Here is a 21,631-nt window from a genome sequence, read left to right as displayed (position 1 = left end):
GATGAGAAAATGAGAACATTGAGGTAGAAACCAAGGTTTGAACAGACGGACGGACGGACGGACGGACGGATGGATGGATGTGTAATTATGCTTCTTTCTGCATCTTAGATGCATCAATTTGTCAAGAGCCCAGAGTTACCTGAGAGTTTCCAGGTTGCAGTTTGGACTCTTCAGTCCAGCAGAGAGAAGCTTCACTCCTGAATCCTGCAGGTTGTTGTTACTCAGGTCCAGTTCTCTGAGACTGGAGGACTGGGAGCTGAGAACTGAGGACAGAGCTTCACAGCTTCTCTCTGAGAGGTTACAGACACTCAGTCTGAGGAGACAGGGAGAAAAATATGTTATACAGCAAATCTCAAATATTTATTTTTATTTCCAGTCAAGAATGTTCTTCTTGGAAAGAATGAAAGAACATTTTATTTCACATATTTTTATGCTGAGTTTTATTGTGAACTGAATCATTTTGTAGATGGTCATCCTGTCTTAAAAGATTGAACAACAGACAACAAGGAGGCAAAAGAAATATTACAATCCTTTATGATCTAAATGAATCCAGTGTCAGTTTTAACAGAAAGAGTCCAGTGGAAATCTAGTCTGAATAACAACATCAGAGCTGGTTTGAGGAAAAACACCAACGTCAAGCAAAGCAGAGATAATCTCAGATCTTATCTTTCCCTTTTTAACTACTTGGATTCAGAGATGGAAAACTGAACAGCAACAGACAAAACTGTTCCTTTGAGCAACAAGTTAACTATTAATCTTCAAACTAAATGTTTCCCAGCAGACTGACTAAAGACATTTCTCCCTCTTCCTCCTCTATCAGACCTTCTCTGTTCCTGCAGCAGGTTCCTCCATACCTGAGAGCTTCCAGTCTCCAGTGTGGATCCTTCAGTCCAGCCGACAGCAGCTTCACTCCTGAGTCTCCTGGATGATTGTAGCTCAGGTCCAACTCTTTCAGATGGGAGGGGTTGGAGGTCAGAGCTGAGGCCAGAGAAGCACAGCCTTCCTCTGAGACCAAACAGCCTGATAAGCTGCAGACACACAATTCATCACATGATGAGAAAATGACAACATTGAGGTAGAGACCAAGGTTTGAACTGGATATTTTAATGTGAGAAAAAATGTTAATAAATTGTAATTAACCTGTCAATAAGATGAAAGAGTAATAATGCTCTAATTTTGTTTCTGTGAGTAATAAAAAGCAACATTTGTCACATGTATAATAAATCAGAACAGAAACATCCTTCATTGTTCCCCAGCAGGGAGTTCAGGTTTACCAGCAACAAGTTTAAGGTAAATGGAAGAATCAGATATTCAAGAAAAGGTTAAGATGTCATGTTCCGTGTTTTTCTGTGTTTGAGTTTTCTGTTTCCCTGAGTCTCCAATCTCTTCCCTGTGATTATTCCCCAGGTGTGTCTTGTTCCATGATTACCTCTTAACCCCACCTGTGTCCTTCGTTCCTCATCGGGTTCTTGTCTAATGTTACTCTCAGTCCGTTGTCCGGTCCTTCGTAAATCTAGTGCTGAGCCTCTGTATTCTGCTCTGCTATACTGCCAGGAGTTTGGGACTTTTGGATTTTTGTACCTGTTTTGTCTTGATTAAATCTTTATTATTCTCATGCTACCCTGGGTCTCCAAGCGCCTGCCTCACCTCCACACCACCATTTCATTACAAAAAATAAAAAACTAATAGGAGACTGTAGAGTAAGGACATATTACAATAGAAGAAAAATAATACTGTACATTTAATTAAAAAAGCCTAATAAGTTTGAGAAAATGCACAGCTAAGTGAAGCAATTTATAATCATATTTAAGATGTGTACAGTACAGACCAAAAGTTTGGACACACCTTTATATTGAATGAGTTTCCTTTATTTTCATGACTATTGATGTTGTAGATTCACACTGAAGGCATCAAACTATGAAAGGAAATATGTTCTAAACAAAAAAAGTGTAAAACAACTGAAAACATGCTTATATTGTAGTTTCTTAACCTTTTGCTGTGATCACTGCTCTGCACATTCTGCATTCTCCTGATGAGCTTCAAGGTCGTCACCTGAAATGGTTTCCACTTCACAGCTGTGCCCTGTCAGGTTAATAAGTGGCTTTCTTGCCTTATAAATATTCATGAAAATAAAGGAAACCCATTGAATGAGAAGGTTGTGTCCAAACTTTTGATCTGTACTGTATATTTGTATGTTGAAATAGCAATAGATTATTTAAAAGGCACTTAAAAAGACTGCATCTAACAGCCAAGATGTAAATAATTAATGCTTTTTTGTAGTGATGGTGAAATGAAGCCTCATGAGGCATTGAACCACTTGAGCCAACTGGTTCGAGAAAGGGTTCATTTCTTGAAGCTTCATGTGCTCATTAAACCCCCTACTGGCCAGGTGTATAATCACAGCCAGCTGTATCTTAACACGTGATGCATTGAATTTTTGTCTATTATTGCTCTTGGGAATGACGTCACAAAAGGTGTAGGATGCAATCATTTGTCTACATAAATTATGTATATACATATGTGAATAATAAAATATTGTTTGAATGTATTCTCTGCGTGTATTTTTCCCAAAAAAGTAGTGTCATGTGATATAGCATGTTGTATAATAATGTTTTTCTGTGACTAAATGGCCTGAGCTTAATCAGGCAGAGGACAGTGAAAGTGCTTGTGGAACTAGGAAGTGGGTAGTGAATAGGCTAATGCTTGTGTTATTATTGTACCCCAACTCCTTGGAGCACAATAAACACCTCACCTTTAAATAATATAAGAAACAGTAAAGATAAGAAACATAAGCAACCTAACGCATCTGCAATAATGCTCTTTTTTTTTTTTTTACAAAGCTGGATAGCAAGAGTCTTTTTTGCTCTGAGTGTTTCGCTGTCCTGGTGGAGCAGATTTCTTCCTATTGATAGGTTTATAGTTGATGTATTTAAAACCAGGAGAATGGACCAATTACACAGCTGGTGAATCTACATGTTGCCTCCTGCTGCCACTGCTTAATCTCTGAAGTGTGGATCACCTGTACCTCTTTTCACTCAAACTGTACACAGGCTCACCTGAATGGACATAGGTGGAAATCCCAGATGGGTCGGGGGGGTCCGGACCCCAGAATTTTGGAATTATTCCCCCAAATAAATCATGAAAGAAACCTTAGAATTTAAACAATATCGATAGAAAAATGCAATACAAAGGAAGAACAAAGTAAATTTATCTAAGAAAAGAATAAGAATTAATTTTAAGGTTCCCCCCTCCATTCATAGAACAATGGTTCAGTCCAAACTGTAGGAGGAGCAACAGCACAGGCTCCATTAGAGCCTCTGAAGGAGGAGCTAGCCTTTAGCTGCTAGCTATTATCTGTAACTCTGCAGCACAAACAAAAAACCCTCCACTAAGTAAATACTGAAAGCAAAAGACATGTAACACATTTTTTTACTTTCCCTGCTCAATAGGAAGAAACACACTAACAAAAATCAGATTGCAGTTTGTTCATTTCATTACTTCAACTGAATCATGATAAACTGCATTGTTCCTTAAATCAAAAGTTTCAAAACTGGCCACATTGCTTTCATAGACGTAGCTCCTTTTTCTGTCAAAAAATTATGTTTAACTCTCTGACTCTTACTTTAATAAAAAAAAGAGTTTGAAACTGGAGGGGCTGAGTGTTTCCACTAGCCGACAGCTCCGTATGTGAGCCGAGAGCAGAGGAGCTATTGAAGCTAATAGTAATACAAAATAAAGTATGTCTTCATATTGTATCATCTTCAATGATGAGCCTTTAGAACCAGAAAATAAAATCTGAATATTTTTCTAAGAAACTCTGTTGCTCAGCCTTAAGTTCAAGTTATCATAATTCCCAAATATTCAATTTCTATGTATTAATAGTTTCTCAGTTGTCCAGGACATAAAACCCCTGATAGGTATTATTTTCAACCAACATAAAGAAAAGAACAACAGACAACATCTATAAGTTTCAACCAGTCTTTTGCGTTCTGTGTTCTGCCCTTTGTTTCAGAGCTGGTCTTTTTATTTGCTTAAACAGAAAGCGGGACTATCCTGATAACAAGAAAAGAAACACCGAAAATGAACAGAGTTTTATTTTCCAAAGCCTACCTGCAAACATGCTCGATGTTAAATAGGTTACACACTTTAGCAAATTCCTTTTCTCACTGGGGAGAGAAAAAACCAAACTAACCTTTAAATGGAAAACTAATAATAATAACATAAACTACTAATGTAAGAATGATAACACATATAATAATTGTATCACCCACCCCCTGCACCACCCACCATGTACTTGTAGCACATCCTATCACAGTTCCACTCTGGAATTCACTGAGTTCCTGAAAGCAACCCATTCTTTCACAAATGTTTGTAAAATCAGTTTAGATGCCAAGGTGCTTACTTTCATACACATGTGACCATTTAAGTTATTGCAACACTGATTTTTGAATATTTGGATGGCTGGTCAAATGCTTTTGGCAGTCTCTGCTAGCAGCTAGTGGATAGAAATCTGGCTTTACCAGGATTCAGAACATTTTACCTGAGTGTTTCCAGGTTGCAGTTTGGACTCTTCAGTCCAGCAGAGAGAAGCTTCACTCCTGAATCCTGCAGGTTGTTGTTACTCAGGTCCAGTTCTCTGAGACTGGAGGACTGGGAGTTGAGAACTGAGGACAGAGCCACACAGCTTCTCTCTGAGAGGTTACAGCCACTCAGTCTGGAGGAGACAGGGAGGAAAATCTGTTATTAAACAATTCCTCCAAATCTGTTCTTTTGCATAAACGATGCTTTCATTGGACAGACAAGGAACTATTTTATTTTACACATCCTCTGCATTTGTTGTGAACTAGTGCATTCTACAGATGCAACTCCAGCCTTGAAGGACTGAACTACAGATAACAAGGAGGTTGGAAAGAGTATCATAAAATTCCACAATTGACTTTATTATTCCAGTTTTATTTTTAACAGGGGAGGAGTTTTGCTGCTTTAATATGTAACATTGTCCAGCTGCTGACAGAAGTCTGTTTCTTTTTTGTGCAAAAAAGAGACAATGCACGAATATATAAATTGAAACATGAATATTTACCTCATCATTATTATATTTCTACCAAAAATAACTGCATTAACAGTTTATGTCCTTACAGAGCTTTGTTGGAGGCTTTAACCACTGGCAGCAGCCTCAGAAGAACCTCCTCTGAAGCAGAGTATTTCTTCAGGTCAAACACATCCAGATCTTTTCCTGATGACACTAAGATGAAGATCAGAGCTGACCACTGAGCAGGAGACAATTTATCTGTGGAGAAACTTCCTGAACTCAGAGACTGTTGGATCTCCTCCACTAGAGAACGATCATTCAGTTCATTCAGACAGTGGAACAGATTGATGCTTTTCTCTGCAGACACATTCCTACTGATTTTTTTCTTGATGTACTGAATTGTTTTCTTATATGTCTGTGATCTACTTTCTGTCTTTTTCAGCAGACCTTGTAGGAGATTCTGATTGGTCTGCAGTGAAAGTCCCAGGAGGAAGCGGAGGAACAAGTCCAGGTGTCCATTTGGACTCTGTAAGGCCTGGTCAACAGCTCTCTGATGGAGAGAATTTAGTTTAAGTTTATTAAATAATGAGGATTTCTTAGATCTTTGTGTTTCTTCCATCAGGTTGACCCCAGAGTTGATGAAGGTCAGATGAACATGAAGAGCAGCCAGAAACTCCTGAACACTCAGATGGACGAAGCAGAACACCTTGTCCTGGTACAGACCTCTCTCCTCTTTAAAGATCTGTGTGAACACTCCTGAGTACACTGAGGCTGCTCTGATATCGATGCCACACTCTGTCAGGTCTGATTCATAGAAGATCAGGTTTCCTTTCTGCAGCTGATCAAAAGCCAGTTTTCCCAGAGACTCAATCATCTTCCTGCTCTCTGGACTCCAGTGTGGATCTGATTCAACTTCTCCATCATACTTGACCTTCTTCACTTTGGTTTGAACCACCAGAAAGTGGATGTACATCTCAGTCAGGGTTCTGGGCAGCTCTCCTCCCTCTCTGGTCTCCAACACATCCTCCAGAACTGTAGCAGTAATCCAGCAGAAGACTGGGATGTGGCACATGATGTGGAGGCTTCGTGATGTCTTCATGTGGGAGATGATCCTGCTGGCCTGTTCCTCATCTCTGAATCTCTTCCTGAAGTACTCCTCCTTCTGTGGGTCATCGAACCCTCTGACCTCTGTCACCATGCCAACACACTGAGGAGGGATATGATTGGCTGCTGCAGGTCGTGTGGTTATCCAGGAGAGCAGAGGGAAGCAGTTTGCCCCTGATGAGGTTTGTCAGCAGAACATCCACTGAGGTGGACTCTGTAGCATCAGTCAGGATCTCCTTGCTGTGGAAGTCCAGTGGAAGTCGACTCTCATCCAAGCCATCAAAGATGAACAGAACCTGGAAGTGTTCAAAGCTGCAGATTTCTTTGGTTTCACTAAAGAAATGATGAACAAGTTCCACCAAGCTGAACTTTTTCTCCTTCAGCACATTCAGCTCTCTGAACGTGAATGGAAATATGAACTGGATGTTCTGGTGGCTTTGTCTTCAGCCCAGTCCAGAGTGAACTTCTGTGTTAGGACTGTTTTCCCAATGCCAGCCACTCCCTTTGTCATCACTGTTCTGATTGGTTGATCTCTTCCAGGTGGGACTTTAAAGATGTCTTCTTGTCTGATTATTGTTTCTGGTCTGTGTGGTTTCCTGGATGCTGTTTCAATCTGTCTGACCTCATGTTCATCATTGACCTCTCCAGTCCCTCCCTCTGTGATGTAGAGCTCTGTGTAGATCTGGTTCAGAAGGGTTGGACTTCCTGCTTTAGCAATTCCCTCAAACACAGACTGGAACTTCTCCTTCAGACCAGATTTAAGTTGATGTTGACAAAATGCAGCAAAATATTCTAAATTAACACAATAAAGAAAGTCAGATATGAAAGAAAAACCATCTTTTCAATTTGATTACATGACTTCTCAAAATGTTTTGCATAAATGTGATTCCACCTTTTCAAATTTCAGCAAATGTTTATCTATCATTTCAAATCTCTTTAGAAATCCTCTTACTGGTCTGCAGACGGTCAGCCAGCTTTTCCTGCTTCATCATCCTCAGGAAGTTCAGTGTGATCTTCATCACTGCCTCTCTGCTGCTCCTCCTCTGTTCTTCATCATCACCTTCCAACACCTCATCATCTCTCTGACTCTCTGAATGTTCTGGGTAATCTGGACTCAGAACTTTCTGGATCTTCTTCAGTTCTTTCTTCACAAAAGTAACAATCTTGTCCTCCAGCAGCTGGAACAGAATAATAGATGAAGGAAACATCAGAGTGAAATCATGGAGCCAAACACCAGATGGATGTTGGACAGACTGACAGTCCTCTGGTCTACAAAGTGCAGGATGAAGGTGACTTTGAGTAGTTGTAGTTGTTGTTCATATACAGACCATAAATAGTGAGTCCAGCTGTGTTTGATGCTGCTGGACAGATGGACCCCTGGGAACCTCTGAGCTCTGCTGGTCCACTCTGTGGAGGAACCAGGAACAATTAGAAAGTCATAAAATATTCATACAGCAGAATTCACAGATGAAATCACCAGAAATTTCACATTAAAAGTCCTTAATATAGAACAACAGAGCATCACATGAACATAATTAAAAGTTAGAAATAGGAAATTGATCTACACTGATACATATCAGTAACACCAGAATAATCCAGTTGCCATTTCAAAAGTTGATTTTGAACTTGGACTTCAAACAGTCCAAACTGTCAGCAGATCTGATGCTGGTGGAGACAGTTTCCCAGAGCTTGGGACAGTGGAAGTGAAGTCTCTGTCCACACAGGTCTTCAGGACAGTGTGGGCATCCATCAGGTTCTGATGACTAATCTGAGTGATGTGGACATGGAGGAGGTCTGAGTTATTGGTGTGTCCATGTATCCTCTCCTGGATGTTATAGAGAGGGATTTTAAGGATGTTTGGATCTGAGCCAGTGATTTGTATCTTCCACACAGAGACAATCAGAAGGTAAAGGTCCATGAAGTGATATCTGGATGTGAGCAGTGAACCAGGTGATCTAAGCAGTTGTAAAGATTTAATGTTCCTGCTGATCCCATTAAGAACCAGCAGAACGTCTGATGGTCCACATCAGCTCAGTTTGGTTGAGTTCCAGCAGATCTCACCAACCACATCATGAAGCTTTCCTTCCCTGCTGAACTGCTCTCACAATGCACACAGGAACCAATTCCTGATGGACCAGAATGGCTTTACCAGGTATTTCCCAGTGGAAATGTGATCCACTGTTAGTCTGACATGAAGCCAGGAAGCAACAGAACATCATCATCAACATCCAGAGATAAAGATATGAAGGTGTTTTCATGAGAACAGAGCAGCTGATTTCTGTAGATAATGGATCAAACCTCTGAAAATATAACTGGAAACATCTGAGTTCTTACTGGTTCAGTTTCCAGAGTTACAGCAACTAGATACAGCTCACCTCTCTGATGATGGAGATTCAGGAGATTTAAAGTCAATGGGATGATCTATTGACTCATCGTTGCTGGTTTCTGATTCTTCTTCTTGTGTGAAACTCTGATGGATTCTGCCAAAAAAAGAAACTCATTAAAATAATGTGCCATGTTGGATGATGTTTGAACTTCAGAGGTGGAATCATAAAATAATTCATAGAAAATGTTTTATTTCAGAATGAATCTGTCTTTTGTCAGATTTTAGAGAAAGATGCAAATATCAACCTAGAAATAAAATTCACTGTGTTCATAGTAACATGTTCATTATTGGAACATGTTTCCATTGAGACATCATACGTATTACATCTTTGACGTATGAAAAGAAAAATAACCTGAAATTCAGTCCAATGTTTTCATGACAACAGAACCCAACTAAACTTATCATCACATGGACACAATAACAGATATAAACAGAAGTTACAGCAGTTAGAAACAGCTCACCTCTCTGATGATGGAGATCCAGGAGATTTAAAGTTAAAGAAAATCCTTTGATATGTCGCTCTTAAAGGACACACTGGGTTCTGGTTCTGGTTCTGGTTTGCGTTTCTGATGGATCCTGACAGAAACATGATGATTAAAACTTAATCAGCAAAGAGGAGCAGCAGCAGCTTCATCACCACGTCTGTTCTGGCCTGATATAGTGAACGCTGTGTGAAAAGGGCTGTGGACAGTTAGAGATGGTGACCTCACCTCTGACCTTTGCTCTGGCTCTCATCTTCCCCACACAGAGTGGTTTTAGAGGGAGGGACTCCCTCCTCTCTGTCCTCACACTGATCCATGCTGCTGAATCCACATCAGCTCACACACACTTTCTAGCTTCACCTGCAGAGGAAACACACATCATTCATCTGCACATCAACTCTGATCATCCTTTACATCATTAGTGCTGGAAAAAGATCAGCTGCTCCTCCTCTGATTGGCTCTTCTTCTCTGCTTCATATCAGTGTCAGGTGAATGCAGTCAGACAGCAGAGAGGCAGAGGAAGCTGCCATCAGCTGCTGCACTTCTACTATCAGTCCACTAGATGGAGACATGGAGCAACATTTACATTCACTGATTCAACATGAACAAAAATATATTTTATTTCATATTTATTGAACTACCAGCTCCACCAAAGTTAAACTATTTAATAATCTGACTGAATTAAACACATATTAAGAAAAATATTTTACTTTGAAACTTGTTTGTTTAACTTGAATGATGAAGACTAGAATTTGACTCCAGGAAATAAAAACACAAAACAATTTGCTCAGAGAAGAACATTCAGCTCTTCATCAAGAGCTGTTGGATTCCAGTTTATCAGTAATCTAATAATCCCTTAGATTAACCTTCAAACAGCAGAGAGATTAAACTTTGAGTTCTAGTCACTAGTTTTCTGTTCTCTAAACATCACAGAGAAAAATAAGAAACAGTAAAATTCCTGAAGACAAAGTTCAAGTAGAAACCAAATAAAACTTACAGTTTGTTCAAATGATCCAAACAGCTGAATAAGAATTTATGAACAATCAGAGACCCAACAGAACTGCAGTAGAACCAAACTGGTACCACATCTGAACAGGTGAGTTTAAACTGAAAGTCTTAAGAGGAGAAATGAACCCAAACTGGTTTAACTGGTCAGACTGGGAGTCAGAGGAAAGTTTACCTGCTGACGACTGAAGACATGAACCCTTCTCATAACTCCCAGTTTGAACACAAAGACTTTGCTCCTCTTATTTTTCTGATCCAGGTTCTGTTCAGCTCTAATGGAACCAGAACCTGTTTAAACTTGGAACGAACTGGACTCTTCAATGGTGGAAATTTATCTCCCCCTGGTGGTGAACTACAACCTGCATGATGTCTGATTATTAAACCCAGAAGCAGCATTTTTAAATGATCCAAATATGTCAGTGATGGTAAAAATAGATCAGAACCAGAACCAGTTCTAATGTTTCAATGATCAGGATGTGAATAACAGATCATCTGTTCCTCTGCAGCTTTTGAAATGAGCTCAATGCAACAGCAGTAAACATGATTTCAATCATAATTTATTGAAATGAATCAGAACCAAAGTTCTGAAGCATTGAGAGAAAAACTAAGTCCATCCTTTCTGCTTCCACAGCAGGTCAAAGGTCATCAGCTTCAAGAAGCTGCTGGTCAGATGGAAATCTAACTATTTTTATCCCTTTGACACTAAATAACTAAAAGTTTATGGTTTAATGCAATTATGGCATCAAAAATAATCAAAACAAAAATAAGAAACAAAAATATAAACTAACAGAAAATAATCTGAAAACTGGAACAAAGGAATAAACTCAACTGTATCCTTAATATCACACGACTGCTGCTGGACCCACAGAAAAGAACCATCGCCTAGCAACCGCTCAGCCAATAGGATCCAAGCGTTACATTAGATTCTATAACTCTTGGATTATAGACGTGTTATAGACGGGCTGAAAGAAAACCCATTGTTTCCTTCTAGTGAGTGTGTCTGTGTGCTGATGAATCTGTCTAGATAGAGATTCTGTCTTTTCTAACAATACAGGAACAATCTAGATAGATAAATGTTAGAAAAGCTGATAAAAATCAACATCCATCTTTTGATAGAATCCTGTGACTCTTTAAAGTTTAACTAACCTCTGAAATCTAAACCAACCCATTGCAAATATTCTGTTCCAAGTTGGATCAGAAAATGATTTGCAGGAAGGCAGAGAGTTTTGCAAGGGGAGATTTGATCCAAGGAGAGAAAAGTTTTGAGGGTAAGAAAAAGATTTGAGGAAAAAACAGTAAATATTTGAAAGAGAGCAGAAGTTTTGAGTTCAAGCATTAAAAGTTTTGAGAGGAAAGACACGACTTCCTGCTTTCAAACTGAATATTCCCTCATAGACTGGAACAGAATGTCCCTGAGTCATAACCTGGACATTCAGACTGGATGAACCGGTCGCTGTTTTAGTTTTTTTATTTCCTTGTTTCTTCTTTTCTCCTCAGCTGTCATGTCTGGTGAACAGCCAGTAGGTGGCGCTAGAGTCAGGAGGAGCAGCCTGGAGAAAAGGCTGTTCCTCCCTGATCTGTTTCCAAGCAGTCAGAGTGTAGAAGTTGAGAGCTGGAGAAGTTTCCTCCTGTTGCTGCAGCAGCAGAGATGTTCTGCTTCATGGACTAAATCAGGTTGGAAAGAGGAGAGATCTTTACTGAGCTGCTGGATAAAAGCTTCTGAACATTTCAACTTTTTCTGGAAACTAATGAGACAGAAAAACAATGGATGTTTTTACCATCCAGACCTTTAGAACCAGTTTCAGCTCAATAATTCAGTTGTATCTGTGGAAGATGAACAGATTTGATGTGAAATGATGAAATTCTTCATTTCTATCTGATGTTCCAGCAGATCTGTAGAAAATGGAGCTGCAGCTCTCAGATATTTCATGTTTTCTATCAATGAATCCACTGATTAAAGCAGGAATCTCATCTTTATGTTCTCCTCCAGAGGTTCCCAAGGTTTGTTCCTGGAAGCTGCTGCTGGTTCCTCCAATCCAGGCTCCGCCCCCTTTAGAGGAAATCTGTCCATATATGGTGCTAAGAGTCACCTTGATGCTGCAAAGCTTTGTTCAGGGATGAGATGTCAGGATGTTGGTGTCAGTCTAATCCAGGCTTTAGTTGTTCTCCTCATGAGCTGAAGTCTCTGACAGGAACATGGAGCTGAACAGGAGAAGAACTTGAAGCTTCTTCTTGGCCTCTGATTGCAACAGCAGGACAATCCAGATTAAGGTGTGTTTATGAACAGGCAGGAAAATCTTCTTTCCCGTGGAAACTGTTCCAACATTTCTTCTTTGTGGGTATTCAAAATCATGAGCATGGACTTAACTGTTTCATTCGACACCAAGAATGTCTGACTGATTTTCTGTATGTTTCTCCATGAATCTCTGCTACATTATCAAGATGCTCTGGACAACATCTTCTTCCAATGAGACTGATCACCTTGTTTCAGCAATGAGGGAAAATAACTGTCAGACTGCAGGAAATTCAGTCTTGGGAGATGTTCATGATCCTGACCAGCAGGTCAGATGATGAGTCAACTTTGTAGTTTAATGTAATTGTAAGAGTGGGGAGTGTGAGGTTCCACTTCACTTCCAGCAGATCTCCGAGATGAAGGTTTTATCCTCACGATATATCTTCTTTCTGCCTGACTCCATCTGCTTACTGAAACTGGTGACAGAAAGTTTGTCTGTCTGTTCTGTTTCTCCAGTCTGGTTCCATATTTTAAAGTCTTTCTTAATGTGACTTCAGGTATTCTGAGGCTTCCAGGTGGATTTGCTTTTCTGTCACTCATGACTATCATGCTGCTCACATTTTCACCCAAAGCTCCAATCTTCTCCAGGAGGCGTCGCTCTTCTGCCTGTACACACTTAGATTTCTTCAGTTCTTCCTTAAGTTTTTGTAAGGCAGAAATTCCTGACCTTTGAGATCCATTTCATGTTTCCATTCACTGTACAACTGATTAGAGCTCTTTTAAAAAAGTGCTGGAAAACTTGAAGCTTTTCTTCATCCTGGATTTTACCAGTTGTGGTTCCCACCATCTTCATAATGGAACATGGAACAATACATCAAAGATCTGCTGTTGTTGTATCAACCTTCCCAACCTCTCAGGTCTTCTGGTTCTGGTCTGCTTTGCATCCCCAGAACCAGAACCAAAAGAGGAGAAGCAGCTTTCAGCATCTATGCACCAAAAATTTGGAACAAACTTCCAGAAAACTGTAAAACAGCGGAAACCCTGACTTCCTTCAAATCTCAAGTAAAAACGCACCTGTTTAGAATTGTATTTGAAATGTAATATGTATGGATTTGATTTTGTGGATATGCATGTAATCTTTTTTTTTTTCCTGTTGTGGGCAACGGGGCCCGGCGAATACCCGTGGTTAAACGGACGGCGAAGTCCGGCGGTAACAGGCGCTTAAATTCCGTGACAAAAAGAGAAAGAAAAAAAAAAGAAAGAAAGGGAAAAAAAACAAAAACAAAACAAACAAAAAAACCTTGGTATTTTATTCTATGTTGCATGCCTTTGTGTTTTGTGTTATGATGTAAAGCACTTTGAAATGCCTTGTAGCTGAAATGTGCTATACAAATAAAATTTGATTGATTGATTGATTGATTGATTGGGTCTGTCCATTAAATCCTTCACCTGCTGGTTCAGTGCACTTTAGATAGTGGCTCATTTTTACGAGCCGATTTGGTTTCTGTCGACTTTCTTCTCACATTTAGGTTTGGTTTTCAGGTAGGGTGTCTCAGGATGCTTATTAAAGAAATTATAGACATCCTTATGACAGAAATTTAATCGGTGGACTAGTTTATGAGCCTATAAATTAAACTCTACAAGTGGATTATCTGCTCTATCAAATATTGACTATTTAATAATCCGACTAAATAAAACATATTTTAAAAATAACCTTCTTTTATTTTGAAAGGAAGCGACAGGACTTTCTGACTTTAATGTTGGAGACTAGAGTTTGATGCCAGGAAATAAAGCCAAGAATCAGTTTGTCCAGATAAGAAAATAAAGAAAACCAGATGTTCAGCAGAGAACTTCAAACAGCAGAGATTTTAGTTTTTTAGCTGAAATCAGAAGCAGTCTTGTATAGTAACGAAGTAAAATACTTCACTACTTTACTTAAGTATATTTTGGAGTACTTCATACTTTCCTCGAGTATCAAAATTTTTGATAACTTTCACTTTTACTTCACTACATTTCCGAACTTAATTTCATACTTTTACTCAGATACATTTTCAATGTGTGGTTTAGTTACTCGTTACAAAAAAGCGAGAGAGAAACGCAAATGTTTTGATCCCACCTACTGATTGACTGCAACAAAACCTGCTTGCCTCCCCACCTACGTCAAAAAGTCCAGCAAACAGTCTGATTGGTTAGTGCTCCGTTTGTGTAGGTTTGTGCCGTTAAAATGTTCGATTGTGCAGCTTTGGTTTCCGAGATATTAAAATGATTTTTAGGCCATCCAGAGTTCACCATCCCCGCATTTTCCTCCAAAACAAACCAAAGTGTGCTGGTTCGTTAGTGCTCCGTTTGTGCCGTTAAAATAAACGCAGCAAGTTGTTTTCAATTTGTATTTTGGCTATTCCAATATGTGGTGCAAGCGGCGCCTAACTCGAGGTTGATCCGATTCATGAACGCTAATTTCGGCCAGTCGTTCTCTCTACTCTTTTCTCAAGGTGTCGGAGTTTCAATCAGGGAGAGTCAACAAATTTCACATCCAAACTCTCCTGAGAAACTAATGGAAATAGATTTCTTGCCTTGTGACCAACTGACACAAAATTCATGACACAAAATATTGAGTTTGAAGTAGTCATACTCAATATTTTCAGTAATTGTAATCTTAAAAAGTATATGTTTTGGATGGCTTAAAAAATAATTTTTAATATCTTGGAAACCAAAGCTGCACAAACAAAAATTTTAATGGCACAAACGGAGCACTAACCAATCAGAGTATTTGCTGGATTATTTGAGTAGGTGGGTGTCAGCTTCACGTCTGTTTCGCTTCTCCCATTAAACACCAAGTTAACTAAAAAGCTCTCCCTCTTCAGATGCCAAATAAGCTGCGTTTCCCTCCCAATTCTTTTTTTCTTTTGCATGATGACCAGTTGTGTGCAGCTATAGTGTGTGAAATAGAGTAATTGTAACGGGGTTTTTTCTTCATGTTGGCCGCATTTTCTGTACTGACTATTTATTTTTTCTCATTTTCAGCACTGACCTTACTGAAAGGGAAAACTTGAGGCTTATAGAAACTTTGTATTTTCTGTCCTGGAGGGTTTACTAAGAAGCTATTTCAGTTGTAAAGCAGGTTAAGTTAACCTAAAGCAGGTTAAGTTAACCTTGTGATTTAAGTAAAGCACCTAATTTTCTTAACTAAATGATGCCTGCAGGTTGATCTATTAGCAGGTTTCATTTTGCCTGCACTTGGTTGTGTACGTTATTTTAAGTGTATTTGACAAGTTTACCAAAATATATAAAATGTCATTCAAACTGCATTTGCCTAGTTTTACTTTTTACTTGTACTTTTCATTACATTACTTGAGTACATACATTTTTACAGTAATTTCCATACTTAAGTACAAGACATTTCAGATACTTTAATACTTTAACTCAAGTAACATTTCAATCAGTGACTTTTACTTTTACCAAAGTCATATTTTGGAGCAGTACCTATACTTTTACTTGACTCCGAGATTTCAGTACTTTATGCAACACTGCAGAAGTGAACATTTTGTCCAAACATTAGAGCAGAAACAAGCAGGAATATCCTGATGACAAAGTTCAAGTAGGAAACAAAGCACTTACAGTTTGTTCAATGATCCAAAAAGTTGATGAAGAAAATCTGAACAACAAGCTGGGACCCAACAGAACCACAGTAGATTCACAAGATTAGACTTAACACAGGTTAGTTTAAACTGAAATGAGGAGAAAAGAGCCCAGACTGACTGGTCTGACTGGTCTGACTGACTGGGAGTCAGAGGAAAGGCAACTTTATTTACATAGCACCTTTCAGCCAAAGACAATTCAAAGTGTTTTTTCAAGGAAGTTTAAAACAAATAGAACAAGAAGATAGTAAAAATAATAATAATAATTTTAAGAAATTAAGATTAAAAATAGACAAAGTAAACATTAAATTTTAAATGTAGTTCATGAATTACTGTTAATGAAATGTTTAATAGGCAACTTCAAATAAGAACGTTTTTAACCTTGTTTTAAATAAACTCAAGGTATTTACTTACAATGAGCAGGAAGTTTATTGTAAAGTGTTGGAGCATAAAAACTAAAAGCTGCTTCACCAAGTTTATGTCTGACTCTTGGTTTAGTTAATAGGTTTGATTCTGGTAGATATATATATATGAGTGGTATATATGATTGAAGAAGATCAGAAATGTAGTCTGGGTTTCTATTATGAAGTGTTTTGTAAACTATTAAAGATATTTTTAATTATATTATTTGAGCAACAGGCAGACAGTGCAGGGATCTCAGAACTGGGCTGATCTGCTGATCTTTTTTTGTTTTTGTTAGGACTCTTGCAGCAGCATTCTGCAGAAGCTGGAGCTCTTATTGCTTTTTTTGATAATCCAGTAAATACGGCACTGCAGTAATTGAGTCTACTAAAACAAAGGGACTAATTTCTCAGAGTCTTGTGGAGTCGTCTAATTTTAGCAATATCTTTTAAATGGTAGTATGATAATTTTATGATAGATTTGATGTGGTTATTAAAGTTCAGATCAGGATTCATGATCATCCCCAGATTATTGGCTTTGTCAGAGCATTTTAATCCAACAGATTTAAGGTGGGTGATTGTTTTTAATCTGTTTTTGGTCCAAACACTAATATTTCAGTTTTATTTTGATTTAGTTGGAGAAAGTTTTTGCTCATCCAGACAATAATCTGTTCAATACATGTAGTGAATATTTGAACCTGTAACTGCTTTGTGAAAGACTAATGAATAACTGTGTGTCATTGGCATAGTTGTGGTTTTCTATCTCATTATTTGATATGATTTGAACTAATGGAAGCGTATTGATATTAAAAAGAAGTGGCCCCAGGATGGACCCTTGGGAACTCCATAGGTAATTTCATTTACCTTGGATTTAAAGCTGAATATTGAAACACAAAAGGTTCTGCCAGACAGGTAAGATTTAAGCCAGCTGAGAAATACACCGGAATGCCAACCCAATTTTCTAATCGAGATAAAAATATTGTGATCGACTGTGTTGAATGCAGCACTAAAGTCAAGTAGAAGTAATATTAACATTTTATTAGGGTCGGTGTTTAGATGGAGGTCATTGAATATTTTCACAGCAGCAGTTTCAGTTGACAGAAGCCTGATTGATGAACATCAAAAGAGTTCAGGGCTAGAAAAACATTTATCTGTTGAAAAACTATTTTTTCTAATATTTTAGCTAAAAAAAGTAAGTTTGATATTGGTCAATAATCGCTTAGAATTGATGAGTCCAAATTCTGTTTTTTGAGAAAGTAGTTTAACTACCACAGTCTTTAAAGCCTGAGGGAAAACTCCAGAGGAGAGTGAATTATTAATTATTTGGAGAAGATCAGGAGCAAAAACATCTGAGACCTTTAAGAATAAACTCGTAGGTATGATGTCAAGGGAACAGGTGGATGAATTCATGATGTAAATTGTAACTCAAATATTTTTGAGTTACCAGGTTAAAGTGGGTCATCATAGGTAAGTCCTGATTGGTGGAAAACAGTTAATTGTTTCCTAAAAACAGACACAAAGGAGTTTATGGTCTCCCTTATTTTCACCATTTTATTTACAAAATAGGTGGCAAGTTTGTCACAGACCTCAGAGGAGAAAAATTTATGATTAACAGAAGAAGGTGGATTTATAAATCTGTCAACAATTGAGAACAGAGCATGAGAGTTGTTGATAGAGGTAGAAATGACATTTGAGAGAAAACTCTCTCTTGCAGTTCTCAGTTCAGAATTAAACATTTTGAGTTTATCTTTGTAAATATCTAAATGTGTTTGCAGTTTAGTTTTACGCCACTGATGTTCAGCTTTCCTTCATTCTTTCTTCCCTTTTCTAACAGACTCTAAATTTCTCCAAGGTGGTTCACGTTTCCCAGAGATTACCTTTGTAGAAACAGGAGCAATGGTGTCAATAACCTTCTCAATTTTAAAAATAAGTTGACAATTAGATCTCTCAGAAGTACAGGAGTTTATAGCAGATGATGAATAAATTGATCAACTGTAGTTTCTGTAATGCATCTTTTTGAAATGACTTGTTTATAGTTGTCTTTGTGAGCAGGGAGAAAACTGTCCCAGAAAATACAAAAGTGATCTGAAAGTTTTACATCAAGAACTGCAATTTTAGATATAATGACTCTTTTAGAAATAATAAGGTCCAGAGTGAGTCCATGATTATGTTTGGGTTCCAGGACATGTTGGAGCAGTCTGTAGTTATTCAGGATCTGATGTAGCTCTTTACTATTTTGATCCAATGGATCGTCGATATGAAAGTTAAAATCACCAACAATAAGAACAAAATCAAGAAAATCACGGACAAAAATTCAGTGAAATCACCAAAGAAGTTTGGAGAAAATATTCCCCATCATTTGAACTAAAAGTTTAATCTCTCTTCCTTCTGAAAGTTAATCTACAGGATTATTAGATTACTGATGAACTGGAATCAAACAACATGATGAGCAGCTGATGTTTTTTTGTTTTCTTCTCTGAACAAACTGCTTCATATTTTTGTTTCCTGGTATCAAATTCTTGTTTCCACCATTAAAGTCAGAATCAACAGTTTCCTGTTGCTCCCTTTCAAAATAAAACAAATATTGTTAAAATGTGTTTGATTCAGTCAGATTATGAAATAGTTAATCTTCTTCACTTGTAGAGTTTAATGATTGTGAACTAAAATATTTCCTGTTGTTCAGGTTGAATCAGTGAATGTAAATGTTGCTCCATGTCTCCATCTAGTGGACTGATAGTAGAAGTGCAGCAGGTGATGGCAGCTTCCTCTGCTAATCTTTTTTAGCTGCTGTTGCCAGTTTCATCTAACAGAGCTTGGAAATTAATTTCTTCCACAACAATTTGGTGCCAACCTGGACACTCGGCTCCAGCCTCAAACCCGGATTAGGATTAAAGAGAGACGAGGGCTGCTGGTCGGCTCCACGGCTCCAACGCTGAGATCAACAAATTCAATCCACTGATATCTGGTGAGACTCTCAGTCAGGTAATAAATTCACTTAAAAACTCTAAATTATAGAATCTAATATAGTAAAGGATCTGATAAACCTTTCTCCCTGAGGATTGAGATTGACCAGATTAATAGAGATTACAAAGATAAAGAAAAATAAATTAAAAAAGAGGAAAAGAATAAGAAGGAAGAAAAGTAAGAGAAGAGAAAACAGATCTTTCTAAAAGTATAAGATTATTTTCTTGAAGAAATTGAGAACTTATAGAGATTTTATTGTTTTTCTTGGAAAGCTGAAGAAAAAACCTTCATAGAGGTTTGATGGAACCACAGGTTCTAGGACGAGTCCTAGTTAAAGTCCTTATCGGAGAATAAAGCAGGTGTTCACTGGAGTTTTGGTATGTAAATTCAGGGAACCAAACTTTAGAGAATCCTAAAGACCTTTATCAGAAATAAAGAGCCTCTTAGAGGATGAAGAGGCAGAGCAACCACAAAGCTGATTGGTTGGATTCTGTCAAGACGTTTGCAGTCTAAAGAGAAAATCCCACTTATTCAGAAGAATTCCCTGTTCTTTTCTCTTCCTCAGGGTGAATTGTTTCACAATATAATCATGAAATATTGAGGAAAACATCTGGATGGTGTGAATGAATGTATGAAAAGTGTCTTTTTTCCTGCTGGTGGTTCATGGACCAGAGGATGTCCCTCTCACACCACCAGCTGATGAAAGTGATCCAGTAGATCCAGTGGATCAAGAAGATCAGGAAGATGAAGAAAATCTTCATCACCTTCAGGCACTGAAGTGTCTGTTGATTCTATGTCATGTCCACAACCTCCAACACCTTGCCGGAGTCGAAACTCAGCTAAACTCCTCTCCAAAAGGATCACACAGACTGGAGCACTTGCATTGAGTCTTTAATGAAGCCAGATGGAGTAGGTGTAAAACTATGAAAAAACATGCAAACTTTGAATAATACACAGCAGCGGCCAATACAGCACTCACAAGTATACTCAGTCGCCACAACGAAAGCACCAGCTCAAAGCTGTAAGTTCTCACAAAGCGGCATTGCATCTACAAATGATCAACTTATGCCTATACAACGAATATTAACATAACTCTTATATGTACTGACAGTGCTTTCTAGGACACACTGTATAGCAGTAGACGTGTTACTGCGAAAACCATGCGTTGCATTGTCCTGACCTGTATGCTCTATAGTAACATCATTAACGCCCGACTCTTAAAGTGATGTACATAAATTTCACCACTAGATGGCGACATTGAACGCTTAAATCTTATAACCTGTAGCATGTCAACTGACATAACATCACATCCTAATTTTAATGGTTGACACCAGATAACTGATGAAACATTTCCATCCAGGGGACAACTGTCAGGTCTCCTGTTGGACATTTGGACTGAAACTGTGTGACTGAACTTTAACAACCTCTGCTGGTCTGCTGTCCAGCATCAGCTTAGAGAAAGAAAAGATAAACAGGATTCAGAGCTGAGAGAGAAGACACCACTCTGAACTGGTGACGCTTGTTTCATCTGTGGACAACATGGACATCGACTGAGGGACAATCTGGACGACCCAAAGATCCAAGACCAGAACCAGTTGGACTGACAGGGAGCCGAAGGAGAGAGATGGAAGGATTTCACTGCAACGACGCCGACAGCAGGAGAGAGAGAGAAGAAAAAGGAGACATTTAAGATGAGATACACACATACAAACACACGCACACCTACACACACACACACATACACTGCCACTACATGAAGATTACTGGCTTATTAGCCCCGTTAATATGTATAAATTCTTTAGCGAGAAAAGAATTAAACTTTCTGGAAGTTTATTCAAGATTTTGTGTGCATTGAAGCTAAATTCTGCTTTCAAATGCTTTGTTCTGGCTCTGGGGATGCAGAACAGAGCAGAATTAACAAAATCTCAGCAGTGGAGTGCAAAAATAGTTTGGTGGAAAAATATGGCTCTCTTATGGTTTATATTTCTTTTAATTCATGCACATATTCCACACATTTATTTTTCATATTTCAAATTAGCAATATTTGGTCAAAATATAAATTTCTGTATATTTTAGGTGCCACATACATTCCAAGGTTGGTCAAAAGGTTGGGTTTAGGAATCCAACTAACTTTTATAAAATATTCAGTGTTATAGCACAAAGTAATCAAATTGCCAACTCATCCCAAGTGTAATGAGCAAACACATGAATTAGAAGGACATTGTAATAATCAGCAGAACCTTCTGGCAGACAACCAATCAGAATAAGACCTTGTGTGAATATTCATGAGGTCTTGCTATTACAGAAACCTGCCAAAGGAGGCACTGTGGCGATACACAGATTATACACAAAATCAGGTTTATGTGAATTAAAAGTTCATCTCGTT

The 21,631-nt window shown here is 38.3% G+C and overlaps 1 pseudogene; it reads right to left on the bottom strand.

Annotated features, from left to right (window-relative positions):
- Positions 1-21,631, bottom strand: part of LOC129379580 (NACHT, LRR and PYD domains-containing protein 3-like) — a 132,259-nt pseudogene that overhangs the window by 37,448 nt on the left and 73,180 nt on the right.

This window comes from Poeciliopsis prolifica, unplaced genomic scaffold (assembly GCF_027474105.1).
Source record: "Poeciliopsis prolifica strain line A6 unplaced genomic scaffold, Auburn_PproV2 SCAFFOLD059, whole genome shotgun sequence".
NCBI lineage: Eukaryota > Metazoa > Chordata > Actinopteri > Cyprinodontiformes > Poeciliidae > Poeciliopsis > Poeciliopsis prolifica.
The sequence above is the reverse complement of the archived record's forward strand: the minus strand, read 5'-3'. Positions and strand labels throughout refer to the sequence as shown.